The 17,307-nt window shown below is 30.4% G+C and overlaps 1 pseudogene across 1 annotated transcript; it reads left to right on the top strand.

The window, feature by feature from the left end:
• The first annotated feature begins 7,801 nt into the window (after nt 1–7,801).
• On the top strand, nt 7,802–16,483 carry LOC114185983 (putative expansin-B2; annotated as a pseudogene). The gene is made up of 4 exons (XR_014994746.1): nt 7,802–7,992; nt 12,994–13,106; nt 13,410–13,600; nt 15,930–16,483. The product of XR_014994746.1 is annotated as a putative expansin-B2 (transcript).
• Nucleotides 16,484–17,307: the final 824 nt, after the last annotated feature.

Genomic DNA, 17,307 nt, shown 5'->3' with positions numbered 1-17,307 from the left:
TATTTTAAAGAATTTTAAACACTTTCATGAAAAATGATATATTTGGATGAGAAAATTAAAAGAAAATTGAAATTGAGAAATTTTAAGAAAGTATTTCAAATAGCTAAAATAGTAGAATTTGAAATTCACTCAAAAAAGAAAATTAAAATTTCTTAAGTTATGGAATTACTAATTGGTTAGGACATAAAAAGTCCACAAGTCTAAAAATTCGAGTTGAGTTAAGCAAAAAGGTCAAGACAAATCGATTTAGATCGAAAGTCGAACCGAGCCAAAAGTTTGGTTGAATTTCAAACCAGATCGATTTGAGTTGAGCTCTATTGAGAGTTGGTAGAGGAAATTATAAATAAAACTTTATTGATTCTACCACAAAATTTGTTGGCTAGTTTTTGTAAATTCTATTTTTAAACAATAGGAATAATTTTGTTTTCCATTTTCATACCAATTTGGGAAATCTATTTTAATTTAAATATTGTGTAAATGAGGAATGCATGTAGATGTTAATGTTAACAGATAAATGAGTAAGACATAAATCAACATATAGGTTTGCCAACAAGTTACCCAAAGTTTTTATGATAACAAATAATAAATATCAAGTTTTGTTTGAATAATAAGTTTGTCAAAGTGTGAATCAATTTAGTTTTCTTAGCTATAAAACAAACAAAGAAAGATTAGACATCTTATATAGAAGAACAAAGTGCGATATGACCTCAAGATCAAAACAACCCCAATAGTTAAAATTGTAATCGACATAATTACTAAATTATACTATGTCGATTATTATTTAATTGGCATAGAAAATTAAACAGTATTGTCATGAAAGTCCCCACAGTAGTGTAATGAACTACTAAAAACTAATTATTTTTTTCAAATTGTTCAACTATAAAAGAATTAATAACTAATAACATCCTCTTGTTTTTATATTCTCATATAAAACAAATAAAGGAAAAATTCAAATCGAAGATAGTACTTCAACTTATATAATAAATAAATAAATAATTCACTCAATATAATATACACAAATTATTTATAAAAGAATATCAAATAAAAAAAATTAAAATTCATTTAATGTTATATCACATGTTTTTATTTTATAATTTCAACTATATTAACACTTGAGTAGGGGTGTCAAAGTGACTCAATCCGGCTCACACAGGTTATTCACCACGAGTTAAGCTGAAAAAAGGGTCAGCTCAATTTGGCTCTCTTTTTGGTGAGCCAAAGATTTTACAACCCAGTTTGACCCATCACGGATTGGTGTGTTAGTGGATTGACTTACTTACGAATATATTCCTTTTGCAATTTATGTACATATTTATTACATTATAATGAAAGTGATTTGACTTTGAGTTATATTTTATTATAGTGAAATGAAAGTGTTAATCTAATTTTTAAAATATTATTGTAAACATAATAGTTAAAGATTGAAGTATCAACTATACAAACCTGTGATGAACCGATTGACTCATAAATCTATTTTGACATTTTTAAGCTTGATATACAAACTTTAAGTATCAAAAAACTTTAATAGGAGGACGTTTCACATTAGGTGGTGCTTGGGAAGGAGAAGAGAGGATAGTGGAAAAAAAATTTAAATAGGAAACAAAAGTTAAGTTTGAAAAACGACTTGGAAATTGCTCTTTTCTAAAAAATTGGCATCGTTTTTTTTTTATCAACAATAAAAATTATGAATTGAAAATAGGGACAATAGGGTTGCTCCAACCCTTATAAAAAAAAGAATATGCTAGCAAATACACCAACAGACAAAACAAAGGATAAATGATCATATTCAATAACAAATTAACAATCGCAAACCCAATCAAAACAAACTTCCCAACAAAATAACAAGGGCTTTTACCTCAAAGCTTCCACAGTATCGACCTCCGAGGCTAAAACCTTAAGGACATAATTGTTGGCATTTGCGTCCTAAACATGAGTATATTCCTTTCCTTCAAAAGGTGGCATAAAATCCTTCTTTCCACTTTCAATGACGAACCTGCAATAGCAAACTTGAAAACACTGGAAAAAGGTGTTGTTTTGTATCAACCTTTATCTGTTAAACAAATGACGAAACTCAGAGCATCATTTACCATTTTCTTGTTTTGCTTATTTAAAGGATGAGTAGACATTTAAAGGATGAGTAGGCATGTGATTGGGCATAGACACTAGTCAGAGTAAGAGAAAGTAGCCATTGAATACTTATTTGTGATTCATGCCCAAACTCTAGTTTATGCTAACATAAAAACTTCCTCAGCGTCTACTTTAGTGTTTCTAAAGATGACCTTATTTCTATGATTCCAAATGCCGAAAACAATAGCTAGCCACATGCATTGCCACACAGTATTACGTTTATTACTAAGTCCAATGAGTTCAAACTGACTAAAATGTATTCCTGCACTATTATGGTAAACAGAGGATCTTCCTATCCAAGAATCACAGAGTTGCCATATTCGTGTTGCCACCTTGCAAGTAAAAAACAAATGACTCACAGTCTCATCCGTGATTTCACACAAAGCACAAGTATTGCTTCCTAATCTTACTCCCCTATTGTATAGATTATCACGGGTCAGCACTTTATTAATAAGCACTCTCCATGCAAAAAATTGAGCTGATGGCAAGCCTTTAGTTCTCCAAAACACGTCATATCTAAATCCTCCGTGAGCACTATTTTCAGACATCAACATTTTATAGGCTGATTTGACCGTGTATCCTTGTGTTTCGTCGTCCCTCCAAAGCCACTCGTCATCCTTTGCTATAAAAAGATTTATCCCTTCTATTTGTTTGACCAAGTCATATAACATAGTTTTCTCCCACTAAAACCAACGTCTTCTCCAAGGTATCGACCATACCCACCAATCCTCATCCCAAAAACCAAAATCCCCTAAAGTACCTTCCTTCAAGATTGTATTCGTATATAGCCTTGGATACTTTTCTTTTAACAGTTTTTCCCCAATCCAAATATCCTCCCAAAACTTTATTCTATTACCTTTACCTACGCTCCATTTTATATTTCTAGAGAACCAATTATCTCTTTGTCCACCACTAGTAATTCTCCTAATATCTCTCCACCACCAAGACTCGTGATATGAATCTTTAACGTCCTCTAAGGTTCTCCATGATCCGTACTTAGATTCTAATATATCTTTCCATATCCCTGTATGATCCTTTCCAAGTCTCCACCTCCATTTTCCCAATAGAGCCATGTTAAAACATTTTAAATCCTTTACTCCAAGACCACCCTCTTCTTTAGATTTACAAATGAGATCCCACTTTACCCATGCAATCTTCCTACCTTCCTGACCCCACCCCCATAGGAAGTCCCTTTAGATTTCCTTAATTGTTTTCCCCACACTAACCGAAATTTTAAACAATGATAAGTAATATAGAGGGATAGAAGATAAAACTGAATTTAGGAGTGTTACTCTACCAGCAAAAGATATATATTTTCCTTTCCATACAACTAGTCGTTTTCTTATTTTTGTGACCATATCTTGCCAAAAATCTTTCCTCCTATGATTTGCCCCCACCGATATGCCCAAATATTTAAAAGGTACCTTCATAACACTACAATTCAAAATGGTTGAGAATCTTTGAACCATGTTATCATGAATGCCCATGCTTCCTAGTTTACTTTTGTTAAAGTTAACTTTAAGGCCAGATGCTATCTCAAAACATATAAGGATACTCTTTAAGACCACGATGTTTTGTGTTTTCGCTTTGCATACAAATATAGTATCATATGCAAATTGTAGCATGGTAAAGGAAATCCTCTTTTGGCCCACCATAATCCCCTCGATCAATCCTTTGCTCTCTGCTTGTCTAACTACACCTGCCAACCCTTCTGCTACTATAAGAAATAGAAAAGGTGCCAGAGGATCTCCTTGCCTTAATCCCTTTGTTGGTGCAAATTGTTCCGTTGGACTCCCATTTACTAGAATGGAAATAGTTGACGATTCTAAACATCCCCTTATCCATGACATCGTAATTTTATCCATAACGATTTAGAATGGAAATAGTTGACGATTTGGAAATAATTGGCATCGTAATTTTCGTAAGAGTTCCTGAAGAAGTGTCCTTGAGAAATATAAGTCATCGAGAAATTAAGTCATGACACACATTTGTTTTAGTGATAAAATAATTAATTAAAGTATGGACTTCAATTTATAATATAGGCAAAATCCATTAAAGAAATTTGACGAAAGATTATTATAGGCAATATAATATAACCGACAGAATTAAACTCCAGTAGTGAAGACCCAAAATTTCTGTTCGTATAGAAACTATATTTAATTACGATGGCGTTGAAAAAAATTAATTAAGGCATAAAAAAAATCATGATAAGTCTTCACATATAATGTGAGCATAATAAATATAAATTAAAAATAATGATACACACAGAGTTAACCTGTTACATCGTTGTTCAATCTAAAATTGTTTTTCTATGGCCATATTACGATCATTTAACAACCGTTCCAGACTTCCAGAATCTCCCATGTTACCTATGTTAGTTGCAATTGGACACAAAACAACAAAGTATATATATATATATATATATATATATATAACGTTAATTTTTGTTTGTTACTCTTTGGGTCAATTGTTTCCTTTTATTTTAAATTTAGGTTCAATTGAATTTTTATCTAAATATTAGTGAAATTTTTCGGTGATTCTTAATTTTTATTTTTAATTTTATATGAAATGAGTTAATATTTGTTAGATTTATGTTAAGGTGATTGAGAGAATGCGATGTAGTATAAAATTGGAAATAAAAATCACTTTTGAATGTTTACAATGTCATTTATAGTATTATATAAAAGATTTACTCTTAATAAGTATTTTTTAAATTAAAATAATTAATTTTCCAATTTTATATTTTTAGTGATTATTTTTTAAAATTTAACCATTTTTTATATGAAAGATAACGGGAATTGTTTGAGCGAAACAAAATAATTATTCAAATAAAACAAAATCTAATAATAAAAAAATAAAGAAGATAAAATTTTTATATTACCTAGATGAAAAATTTATGTTATTAAACACTTAAATTGATGTTAAACATTTTTATGTGAAAAGAAGATATACAATAAATAAAAATATTAAACAATAGTAAAAATATTCAAATTGAGACAAAAAAACATTTAATTGACATATATCATTTGAATATAATTGTACAAATATTATGTAATAAGATGAAAAATATCTTAAACTGAAGATAATAATGAAGTCAAATCATTAAAAGAAATAAATAATAGAATATATATATATATATATATATATATATATATATAATAGATTATGAGTATTTAATAATTTAAATGGAAAAAGAAATATAATGAAAGTTAATATTTAGGATGAATATATACATCTTTATCTCCAATTGAAAAGGTAAAATATTTTCTATATCCATATTCAGTTGGAGATTCTCTCTTAAAACATAAACAAGATCAAACAATACCTAAACAAACGAAATTAGTTATGATTCCTAATTACATGTATCAATTGAATACAATCTATAGGGAAATTATCGATCAAAACAAAGACAGAAAAATCGAATCTAGTTGTCATACCTACGTCACTATGAAAAAAATTGAGATAGATGAAAGTTTTTTCTTTCTTTTGCAAAATAATAAGAAGTACCAATCAATTTAATTTTTCTCTAGATTCCCCCTTAAACAGAATTAATGATGTTTAGATAGACAATTTTAGAAGATTAATTTATTTTTGCAAATTATTTAAAACAATTTGGAACAAAACATGTCAGTAGAATAGAGAATTTAAAATTTTATTAAAATAATTAAATTATTTAAAATTATATAGTTTCAAAATTTATCTAAGATATAAGAATTTAAAACTTTTATATTGTTACATTAATGTATCTTCTCTTTTATATTTTTTTTAAAGTTTAATTTTGCTTAGAATATCGTTGACTTTAATAAAATTGAGACATTATTAACTTGATCCATGTTTTGATGTTGTAATTTTAATATATTTTTATCAATCATGAAAACTTATTAATTCAAATTAAAGTAGATATTATTTATTTTTTAAACAACATTATAAAATTATTTTTTATTATTAATATTAATTAGGTCAACATTATTTATCAACTAACTCTAGTTCAAATTTTCTTGATAACTTTATAATAATATTTTTTTGATATCATTCACATTATTTTTGAATTTGTGTAAATTAAGGTTATTTTAGTTTGTTGTCATTTGAGATGGTTTTCAACCAATATCAATTAAAATTAGGTTTTAAACATTGTAGGTTAAAATTATTTTCTATTAATGTTAATTGGAATTTTCCTGACCAACACAAAAATATTTTTTTAGGTTGATTTGGCTATGATTTTTTTTTTTATCGATGCTACTAAGAATTATTTTTTATTCACATTGTAAAATATTTTCTTTTTAGATTATGTTATTTCTTATTTGATATTAGTCAGGATTTTCTCGTCAAATAATACCAGGCTATTTTTTGAGACATGCGAATTATATTATTTTTAAATGGACATTTATGTAGTAATTTTTTTAATGTTTCCATTCATTTTTCTTTATCGATGACACCAAGTTTGTTAAGATTTTTTTTAATGTTAACGATAGAAAAACTGCTTACCAACATAAACTAGAAATTTATTTTTGTAAGTAGTTTCTCAATAAATAAAACTTGAAATTTTGCATTGTGAAAGATGAAAGACGCTGAGAATTAATCTCTTAAGAGTTGGGGAATTTTGTGTTATTATGTTCTATAAGGAAATTTGTGTCATAATGTTTGGGTATCCCAAATCTGAAATCTAAAGTAGGCTAATCAATTGTTTCAACAAATTGTACGAATACAATTTTTTTTTCATTTAATTTAGTGCTCCTATATATATTTTTAAAATGTTCAATTTGATCTTCTTATTATTTTTTTATTCAATTTAATCTTCATGATCTAATTTTGTCCTTATCGATTTGAGATCAAATTAATAATTAAGTTTAATTGCAATTTATATATACATACTAAAATAATTTTTTATAATTTATACATCAAGTCACTCCACTTAAAAAATTATTTAATTTTTTACACCCCACCTAAATATTTAACTTTATTACCTTTAGGTGGAGTGATTTGGTATATAAAGTCTAAAAAATTATTTTAACATGTATGTATAATTTGTAATTAAACTTAATTACTCATTAGGTTTGAGATTTGAGAGAATAAAATTGATTTTTTTAAAAAGAGAATTAAATTAAATTAAAAATAATAAGGAGACTGAATTGAATTTTTTTAAAAGACTAAATTAAACAAAAAAAATAATAATAAAGAGATTACAAATGAATCAAAACAATAAATCGAAAGATTAAATCAATAATTAGACTTTTTAAATTTGTTGATAAAAAAAATGACACAAGCAATAGTTTGACCCATATATAGGCTAACAAGTTAATATGTAATATAACCCTACATGAATTTTTGTGGTGAGTGTTCTCCGAATATAAACAAAAAAAAAAAATATAACAAAAAAAATAAATAAAAGCTATCTTTAGAATGCGTGAGGGAATGTACGTCTTGTACATCAAATTCAAACATCCCACTTGTCTTATTCTTTAAAGAAACAAAATGTCGGACTCAATTGTCATGTGCAATATACTCTTTTTAAATATCATACGTTTTCTAAATTTCCATGTGCAATATTTTTCAAATATTTGGCAGTTAGGAAATTATGCACACTCTCAGTTCTTTTCCTCTATAAATACCGCATCATCCATGCCATATTTCTCACACCATATAAGCAACTATTAGCAACACTCTCTGTGATAATATGGCTCTTACACTTCTACGTACATTCTCTCATTGTTTTCACCATTGTAGCTTCACTTTCAACACTCCATCTTCTCCCCTCCTCTTCTTTCAACCCTAGAAACATTTCATTTGCTTCATACACCTTCTATTCAGATTGGTCACCTGCTCTAGCCACTTGGTATGGACCTGCCCAAGGAGACGGCAGTGAAGGTAAGAACAAATTTTAGAGTATGTTTAGACAATCCATTTGGTGATATCTCATGTTATCAAAAGTCTCACATCGACTAAAAATAACGTCAATTCATAATATATAAGTGAATATAAATCTTATTTTACAAAATTTTGTAAGTTTAAGTTAGACTTTGTTAGTATATTTTGTAATAAGTCAAGTATAGTTGTTAGTTGAGACAGTTGTAAATGAGTTTGTTACTTTTCAGTTTTATAACTGTAACTCTCATGTATAAATACCCTCCCTCTCTTCATCAATAATATACAGTGCCCAAATATATTGTGTATTCACACAGCTGTTCCAATAGAATTGGTATCCAGAGCCAGGTTCGTCTAGGACCTGTGAAGGTGACTTCAGAAATCACGTTTGACAGATTGCGAGAGGCAGTGGTGGTCAGACAGAGTGATTGAAGCACGAAGGAGAGTCTAAAGGTTAACAGTAGTGTCCAAGAATTCGTTTCTTGATCAAGACGGGAAAAGGGATGGCTGGAAGCGAGAGTCACATTTCCTCAATGAATTTTCCGACACTGACTGAGAAGAATTGGGATCGCTGGAGCACACAAATGCGGGTACTGTTCAAATTTCAAGATATCAGTGATGTGGTTGAAGGTGGTTGCCAGGTGCCTGCTGGTTCAACAGATGAACAGAAAACGAGTATGAGAAAGAGGGATAACAAAGCCCTGTTTATCATTCATCAATGCGTTGATGATGTTCACTTTGAGAAGATTCAAAATGCTGTTACGGCAAAAGAAGCGTGGGACATCTTGGTGAGGAGTCACGCGGGAGGAGAAAAGATTAAAAAGGTGAAACTCCAGACACTGAGGAAGCAGTATGAGTTACTGCAGAGATGATCGGATTGGTGAGTATTTCAACAAAGTACTCACCATCACGAACCAGATGAAGGGTTGCGGAGAAACCATCACTGATCTGATGGTTGTGGAGAAGATCATGCGTTCATTGCCTAGGAAATTTGACTATATTGCAGTGGCAATAGAGGAATCGCATGATTTAGCAGCAATGAAGGTGGAAGAACTCCAAAGTTCTTTAGAAGCGCATGAAATGAGATTGGTTAATAGAAGCCCAATCAAGAAAGCTGACCAAGCCCTGAAGGTGCATCATTTTAAGAGTGATGAAAAGAAACAGCAAAAGAAATGGAGAGGGCAACGAACCAGTGGAAATTGCAAATCTGAAAGAAGTGATTATGACAGAGGAGAGAGTGATTCAGCAGAAAGAAAAGGGAGAACAGAGAAGAATTTCAAGAAGAAAGATAAGAGTAAGGTGGAGTGCTTTAATTGTCATAAGCTAGGACATTACTCCTATGAATGCCACACTGATAAAGGAAAGAAGAAAAGGTTCCAGAAAAGAGAAGCGTATATGGCGAAGGAGGACTCTGACTCTGAACCACTTATCCTGATGGTGACCACCACTGCAGAAGATTCAAACTCAAAGGCTGAGTCTTGGTATCTTGATTCGGGATGTTCGAATCACATGACGTGTCACAAGGAGTGGTTGATAAACTTTGATGCAGCAAAGAAAAGCAAAGTCAGATTTGCGGATGATAGCTATTTGGAGGTAGAAGGGTCTGGAGATGTTGTAATTCTAAGGAAGAATGGGTCAAAGGCAGTCATCTCAGACGTTTTGTTTGTTCCAAAAATGAAATGCAATCTTCTAAGCATTGGTCAGTTGGTGCAAAAGGGGTTCACAACAGTTATGGGGAGCTACGACAAAGTTGAAGTGTTCGATGCTGCTAAAAATCTTGTTTTGAGAAGTAAACTCTCCAAGAATAGAACATTTCAGGTGAACATAAGGGTTGCTGATGTACAATGCCTCTCTATAGTAAAAAGTGATAGTGATAGCTGGTTATGGCACTCCCGATATGGCCATCTAAATTTCAAGAGTCTTCAACAACTTGGTACAAAGAAAATGGTGCTAGGACTTCCAGAAATCAACTTGCCCGAGACTGTTTGTGAAACCTGCTTGGCTGGAAAACAAACCCGAAAATCTTTTCAAGAACACCTAAAGATGAGATCGAAGGAGTGTTTGGAGGTTGTACACTCAGACGTTTGCGGACCATTTGAGGTTCCCTCACTGGCAGAAAGGGAGAGTGGCAAGCTTCTCAAGATCTTAAGAACGGATGGAGGAGGAGAGTTTACCTCAAATGTGTTCGAGCAACACTGTCAAGCAAGTGGCATTGTGCATGAAATCACTGCACCATATACTCCTCAACATAATGGTCTTGCAGAGAGAAGAAATCGTACAATCTTGAATATGACAAGGAGCATGATCAAAGAAAAGGGGCTGCCACAAAAGTTCTGGGGAGAAGCAGTTTCCACATCTGCTTATATTCTAAATAGATGCCCCACCAAGAGATTGGAAGGAAGGGTACCCGTGGAAGTTTGGTCTGGAGTAAAACCAGTAGTAAATCATCTCAAGGTGTTTGGAGCATTAGCTTATCAACACGTGCCTGATCAAAGAAGAACTAAACTTCAGGATAAAAGTGAACCTATGGTGTTTGTTGGCTATCATTCCACTGGAGCATACAAACTGTTTGATCCAATCAAGGAGAAAATGGTTTTAAGTAGAGATGTTGTGATGCTAGAACATGAGCAGTGGGACTAGGCACTTAAGCAGACCAGTCTTAAGAAGAATCTAGTGATCAGTAATGGCATAGACAACCCCATAACAGTAGAAGCAGAACAATCCACTACACCACAATCATCAGTAACTCAGAGACCGCAAAGGGAGAGAATTGTGCCCCGCAGATTTGCAGACTCTGATGTATATTCTGATGATCAAATTGGTGATGAAGGAGAATTGATCCACATGGTGCTATTAGCAGGAATGGAACCAATTAGTGAGGATGAAGCTTTAGCTCAACCAATCTGGAGAAACGCAATGCAGGAGGAATTGAGATCCATTGAGAAGAATGAAACTTGGACCTTGGTTGATCCTCCCGCGAACAAACACTGCATTGGGGTAAAGTGGGTCTTTAAGACAAAACTAAATCCTGATGGCTCAGTTTCAAAGCACAAGGCCAGGCTTGTGGCAAAAGGTTTCTTGCAGCAGAAAGGGGTAGATTTTTCTGAAGTCTTTGCACCAGTGGCACGAATAGAAACAATTCGTTTGGTGATAGCTGTAGCATGTGCAATGAAATGGCCATTATTCCAGCTAGATGTTAAATCAGCTTTTCTGCATGGATCTTTAGATGAGGAAGTATATGTCCAGCAACCTCCTGGATTCACTGTGAAGGGGAAAGAACATCAAGTTTTCAGATTAAGAAAAGCCTTATATGGTCTAAAGCAAGCCCTAAGAGCTTGGAATAAGAGGATTGATTCCTTCTTTAGCAGATTGAAGTTTATAAAGTGTACGGTAGAGCATGGTGTATACGTAAAGGGAGGCATGGGAGAAGACATGATCATAATCTGTCTTTATGTGGATGACCTGCTAGTCACAGGGTCAAATCTGAAGGAAATCAACGAATTCAAGCAGATAATGGAAGCTGAATTCGAGATGACAGATCTAGGGAAATTGAGTTATTTCTTAGGCATGGAATTTGCCTATACAACCAAGGGATTGGTGATGCATCAGAAGAAATATGCTGGAGAATTGTTGAGAAAATTCAATATGGTGAACTGCAACGCTGCTGCAAGTCCGATTGAGGTAAACCTGAAGCTAACCAGTGATGAGGATGGGGAAATCGTGGATGAAACTCTCTTCAAACAGATTATCGGATCACTACGATACATCTGTAACAGCAGACCTGACTTATCATTCTGTGTAGGATTGATAAGCAGATTTATGGGGAAACCAAGGAAGACACATATGATGGCTGTCAAGAGAATTCTGAGATACGTACAAGGAACAACAGATTATGGAGTAATGTTCCCTATTGGAAGGCTGAAATCAGAACTGGAGTTGATTGGTTACACTGACTCTGATTACTGTGGTGACTTAGTGGAAAGGAAAAGCACCTCAGGATACTTGTTCTTGTTAAATGATGCTCCAATTTCCTGGTGCTCTAAGAAACAATCGGTGGTAGCATTGTCTAGCTGTGAAGCAGAATATGTGGCTGGAAGTTTTGCAGCATGTCAAGGGGTGTGGATTGAAGAATTGTTGAGAGAATTAAAGATAGTGATGAAAACTCCTCTACAGTTGAAGATAGACAATGTATCTGCAATAAACCTATCTAAAAATCCCGTAAGCCATGGTAGGAGTAAACACATAGAGGTGAGGTACCACTTTCTCAGAGATTTGGTGAACAAAGAAAGAGTTATTCTGCAGTACTGCAATACAGAAGTGCAGCTAGCTGACTTCCTCACTAAAGCACTGAAAGTTGATAGGTTCGAAGCTTTGAAGAAAAAAGCAGGGATAGTTTCTTTGAGGGACTTGACTTAAGGGAGAGTGTTAGTATATTTTGTAATAAGTCAAGTATAGTTGTTAGTTGAGACAGTTGTAAATGAGTTTGTTACTTTTCAGTTTTATAACTATAACTCTCATGTATAAATACCCTCCCTCTCTTCATCAATAATATACAGTGCCCAAATATATTGTGTATTCACACAGTTGTTCCAATAGACTTAAAATATACTTCTTAACTTTCGGCGTAAATTATATATTACTAATAATTCAAGTGTAAATCTTAGTCTTTTGGAAGTCCAACATCGATTAAAGATAAAATAATTTTATATTGTATAAGTGGAGTGCAAACCTCATCTTACAAACCAGTTTTGTGGGACTGAGTTACGTTTAAAGTTTACTTCGTAACAAAATCATATATCATTAGCGATGAAAATATTGAATATCCTACCGAAAGAAAGATTCATACCTCATTGTTAAAGTTTTGAATTGAAGGGGACATTGATCCCCTACGTGGGTTAAGTCGTATCTTATGTGTCTCCTAATTTTATAAAGTGTGAAAGCAATGGTTGAATTGTGATCGAAAAGGTTTCGGTTATTATGGTTGGTTGTTAATTATATATGTAGGTGGTGCTTGTGGTTATGGAAGCTCTGTTGGGGAACCTCCATTCTCGTCAATGATATCTGCCGGAAGCCCTCTTTTGTATGATTCAGGCAAAGGTTGTGGTTTATGTTATGAGGTAAGCACAACATATATAAAATTAGAAAAAAAAATGATAAAACACTTTTTCAATGCTCGAAACTGTTAAATAATTCGTGTCTGTCATTCGGTCCATTTCACAAGTAAATTTATTAAATTAGTCTATTGAAAAATAACATAAAAAAGGTCAAATCAAAGTCATCTTTAATTTATAGACAGGTAAAAATTTACGCATTACTTTTTTTTTTTTTTAAATTTAATGAATTTTGTATTAATACTCAGAGAGTCAAAATTTAATATATTAGCTAATTGAGATTTGCATGGAAATTTGTTATAATTTCAGGTGAAATGCACAGGAAATAATGGATGCTCAGGGAACCCTGCGAGGGTAGTGATCACTGATGCATGCCCAGGATGTGACTCAGATGCTGAATACCACTTTGATTTGAGTGGCTCTGCTTTTGGTGCCATGGCAGTTTCAGGCCAAGATGAGAAACTACGTAATGCTGGCAAAATAAACATTCAATATAGAAGGTGTGGCTTTTAAGATTACTCACAATATTTTTCATCTATGTGCATTAGTGTTTTATTGAAACAATCGTGTCATTTAGAAATAAGATAATTTTATAATATATAAATAAAATATTAAATATTATTTTATAATTTGATTTTGTGAAATAAATTAGATTTAAAGTTTACTTGGTAATATCTAATGTGATAGTGGTTAAATTTTTTTATTCTTTTCATTTCTATATTTCTATCATTCCATTCTTATATAGTGTCGGTGGTGTTTACTTCCTGTTAATTAATTAACTATCTAACTGACTAAACCACGTGACAAAGAGAATTAACTGTATATTTCTAATGTGACAACATTCCCATAATTTTATTATATTTTCAATACATATTTCAACCTTCTTGACTTTCCATTTATAATTTTTCTTATTTTGACCTACATCTAACAAATTTTATGGTAAAAACTATATTTGAATGTTTAAATATATTGAGGCATTACCAGTTTATTAAGCAAACACGATATATTTATTCTAGTTTTTTTAAATAGGTAAGAAAATTATATAATTATGTTTTCATTATAAGTTTTGAAAACTAAATTATCCTTATAATATCGTGTCAAAGATTAATCAGACCGTAAATAAAAAAATTATTTTATTATTAAATTAATTTTTCATAACTAGACATACGATAAATTCAAATAAAATAAACAATACAAAAATTCTTACAAAACATCACTACAATAATTTCAATCTAATTCTAAAAATATAAAAATATGGGTTGACGTGCTGTTGATCTTACATATTATCACTTTTGTGATTTTTATTAAATATGCAACTTTTAACTCAGATTTCAACTTAACCTTATCCAAATTATATATTTTATTTTATCTATAACTATATATAAAGGGGATTCCCTCTTTTGTGTCCATATTTCATAATTCCAACTTTACCCTTTACAATTTAATTATTTATTAAATTTTTAATAATTAACGGTTACTTTTACAAATTTTATAAAATTATTTACTTATCTCCTTCTTCTTTCTTCTTCTACTATTCATCAACAATTATTTTTCTCATATTTTCTCCATACATTTTACTTTATTTTTTATAAACATATTTTTATTTTGTTTATTAACTTAATAACATTACAATATCATCAATTATTAATATTATTCAAAAAATACGAACACAGGCGTAATAGCACCTGTGTTTACGCTAGTTTTCTTAAGAAAGAATTCACAATGTCTAAAATGAAGATATTATTTTTTTTATTAGTAAAAACATATATATATATATATATATATATATTAAAAGTATAATTGAGCTGTCTCAATCTATATAAAAATATCATATACAATAAAGAGAAAGAAAATATTTGCAACAAATGCAAAAAGTTCCCTCACTCTTGTATTTCTTTTCCCTACCTTAAATGCTCTATGCTTTGAAAATTAAGTATTTAGAATTTTTTATCCATCCTGAAAAATGGTGACATCTTCAAAGTTTTTAAACCAAACACCACCATCCATACAAGTAATAGTCATTATCAACATTCTTTATTCTTATTAAAGGAAAGTGCTTTAAAATAGTCTGGTCCTCCATTGTTATTGCAGATTTTTAAATCTACAAAATTTATTGTCAAAACCCATACACGGTATAAAGTACCAAGCAATTGAATATACAAATTAAAAAGATCTTTTAACATACGTTTATTTTCTATTAAAAAATAAAAGCTTTTAAACAAATGATTATGATTGGACACAAACACCAATCAAAATATAAAAATGTTACTCTTTAATATTTATTAATTGTTTTAACTTGAGCTACAATATTCACTCGTAAATAAGTTTATTTATAAAACCCTATTCTCCTTGATTTTTATAAAACGGAATAATTAGAATGTTTTTTCAACCCATATAGAAAAAAGGTTAAATATATTTTTAGTCCCTTAATTTTTAGTCAAATTTGGAATTAGTCATTATTCAAAATTTTAGATTAATTTAGTCTCCCATCTTAAAAAATTGGATAAATGTAGTCTTTCTAACAAAATTTTATTAAGTTTATTTGATGTTTTATACGCATTTCTCAACCAATATTAAAGCAAAAATAAGTTAAACGATATAAATAACTCAAATATTATCATAAAATGCGTTTGGAACCTCAAATAAACTTAAAAAAAAAAATAGTTAAAAAGATTAAATACACACATCTCTAAAGTTGAAGGAGTAAATTAGTTCAAAGTTTCGAGGAGGAACCATTTCCAATTTTCATTGAAAGTTAAAGGATCAACAACATATTTAACCTTAAAAAAAATTATAAACACTAACACCGGAATGAATTTACTTTTGCAGAGTTGAATGCAGTTACCCAGGTGTGTCAATAGCTTTTCGTGTGGACAGTGGATCGAACGATGAATACTTTGCGATACTGATTGAATATGAAGGTGGTGATGGTGATCTTGGGAAAGTTGAACTGAAGGAGGAAGATTCAGGTGCATGGTATTCCATGGAGAGATCATGGGGTGCAGTTTGGAAACTTGACAAAGGGTCTCCACTCAATGCACCATTCTCTATCAGACTAACCACTCTTAAATCTCACAGCACCATTGTCGCTAACAATGTCATCCCTAAGGGTTGGACCCTGGCTCACACATATAGATCAATCGTCAACTTCTGAATCCAAACTTTTCTATTGCTTGGATCATCTCCTTCTACCTCTACTCTGCTAAATAAAACTTAAATCAGTTTATGCTATTTCACTGTTTTTTTCTTTCTTTTAATTATCCTTTCTTTTGTTCTCTCTTTTAAATCTTTAATATTTTGGAATGTAAAATTATCAACTTGTACATGCCACTATATATGTATGAGGTTTTGATTTAAGCGGTGGCCATATAGAAAGCATTATGTAAATTCATATAAGGACGAATTTATGTATAAATCTAGAGTTATTATATGTTAACAAAGTTTTTTAACAAATTTTTGACAAACTTTCCTATTTAGGTAAAAAAAATTATTTTGTTACTTTATTTTAATTAAAAAAAATTTAATTTACTTTAATTGCACTTTTAGAAACTTTGTTAAATTTATTAAAAAAAATGTTAAACAATATTTTTTTATAAATTTATTAACTTTTGTAACTGCTGTTTTTTCCTTACATATATTTTTGAAATGCTACTTATGAGTATTTATGAGGAATATGTAACGATAATTTATAAATAAATGATAACTATTATATGTAATGATAATTTATAAATAAATCATAATTATTATTGAAATGATACATTTAAGAGATACTTAAAGTTCTCACTTATGAATTAAATATATCATTTATGAATTAAGTATAGTATCTAGAGTTATTATATGTTAACAAAGTTTTTTAACAAAATTTTGACCAACTTTTTTATTTAGGTAAAAAAAAATTATTCTGTTACTTTATTTTAATTAAAAAATAAAAAATTAATTTACTTTAATTTCACTTTTAAAAACTTTGTTAAATTTATTAAAATGAATTTTGTCAAACAATAATTTTCTATAAATTTATTACCTTCAAGTTTTGGGTTGTAACTGCTGTTATTTCCTTACTTATATTTTGAAATGCTACTTATGAGTATTTATGATAAATATGTAACGATAATTTATAAATAAATGATAATTATTATATGTAACGATAATTTACAAATAAATCATAATTATTATTGGAATGATACACTTATGAATTAAATATATTATT

This window comes from Vigna unguiculata, chromosome 5 (genome assembly GCF_037176805.1).
Source record: "Vigna unguiculata cultivar grain cowpea cultivar isolate G323 ecotype 2 chromosome 5, ASM3717680v1, whole genome shotgun sequence".
Classification (NCBI taxonomy): domain Eukaryota; kingdom Viridiplantae; phylum Streptophyta; class Magnoliopsida; order Fabales; family Fabaceae; genus Vigna; species Vigna unguiculata.
Note: the sequence above shows the minus strand (reverse complement) of the source record. Positions and strands in the feature narration are given on the sequence as shown.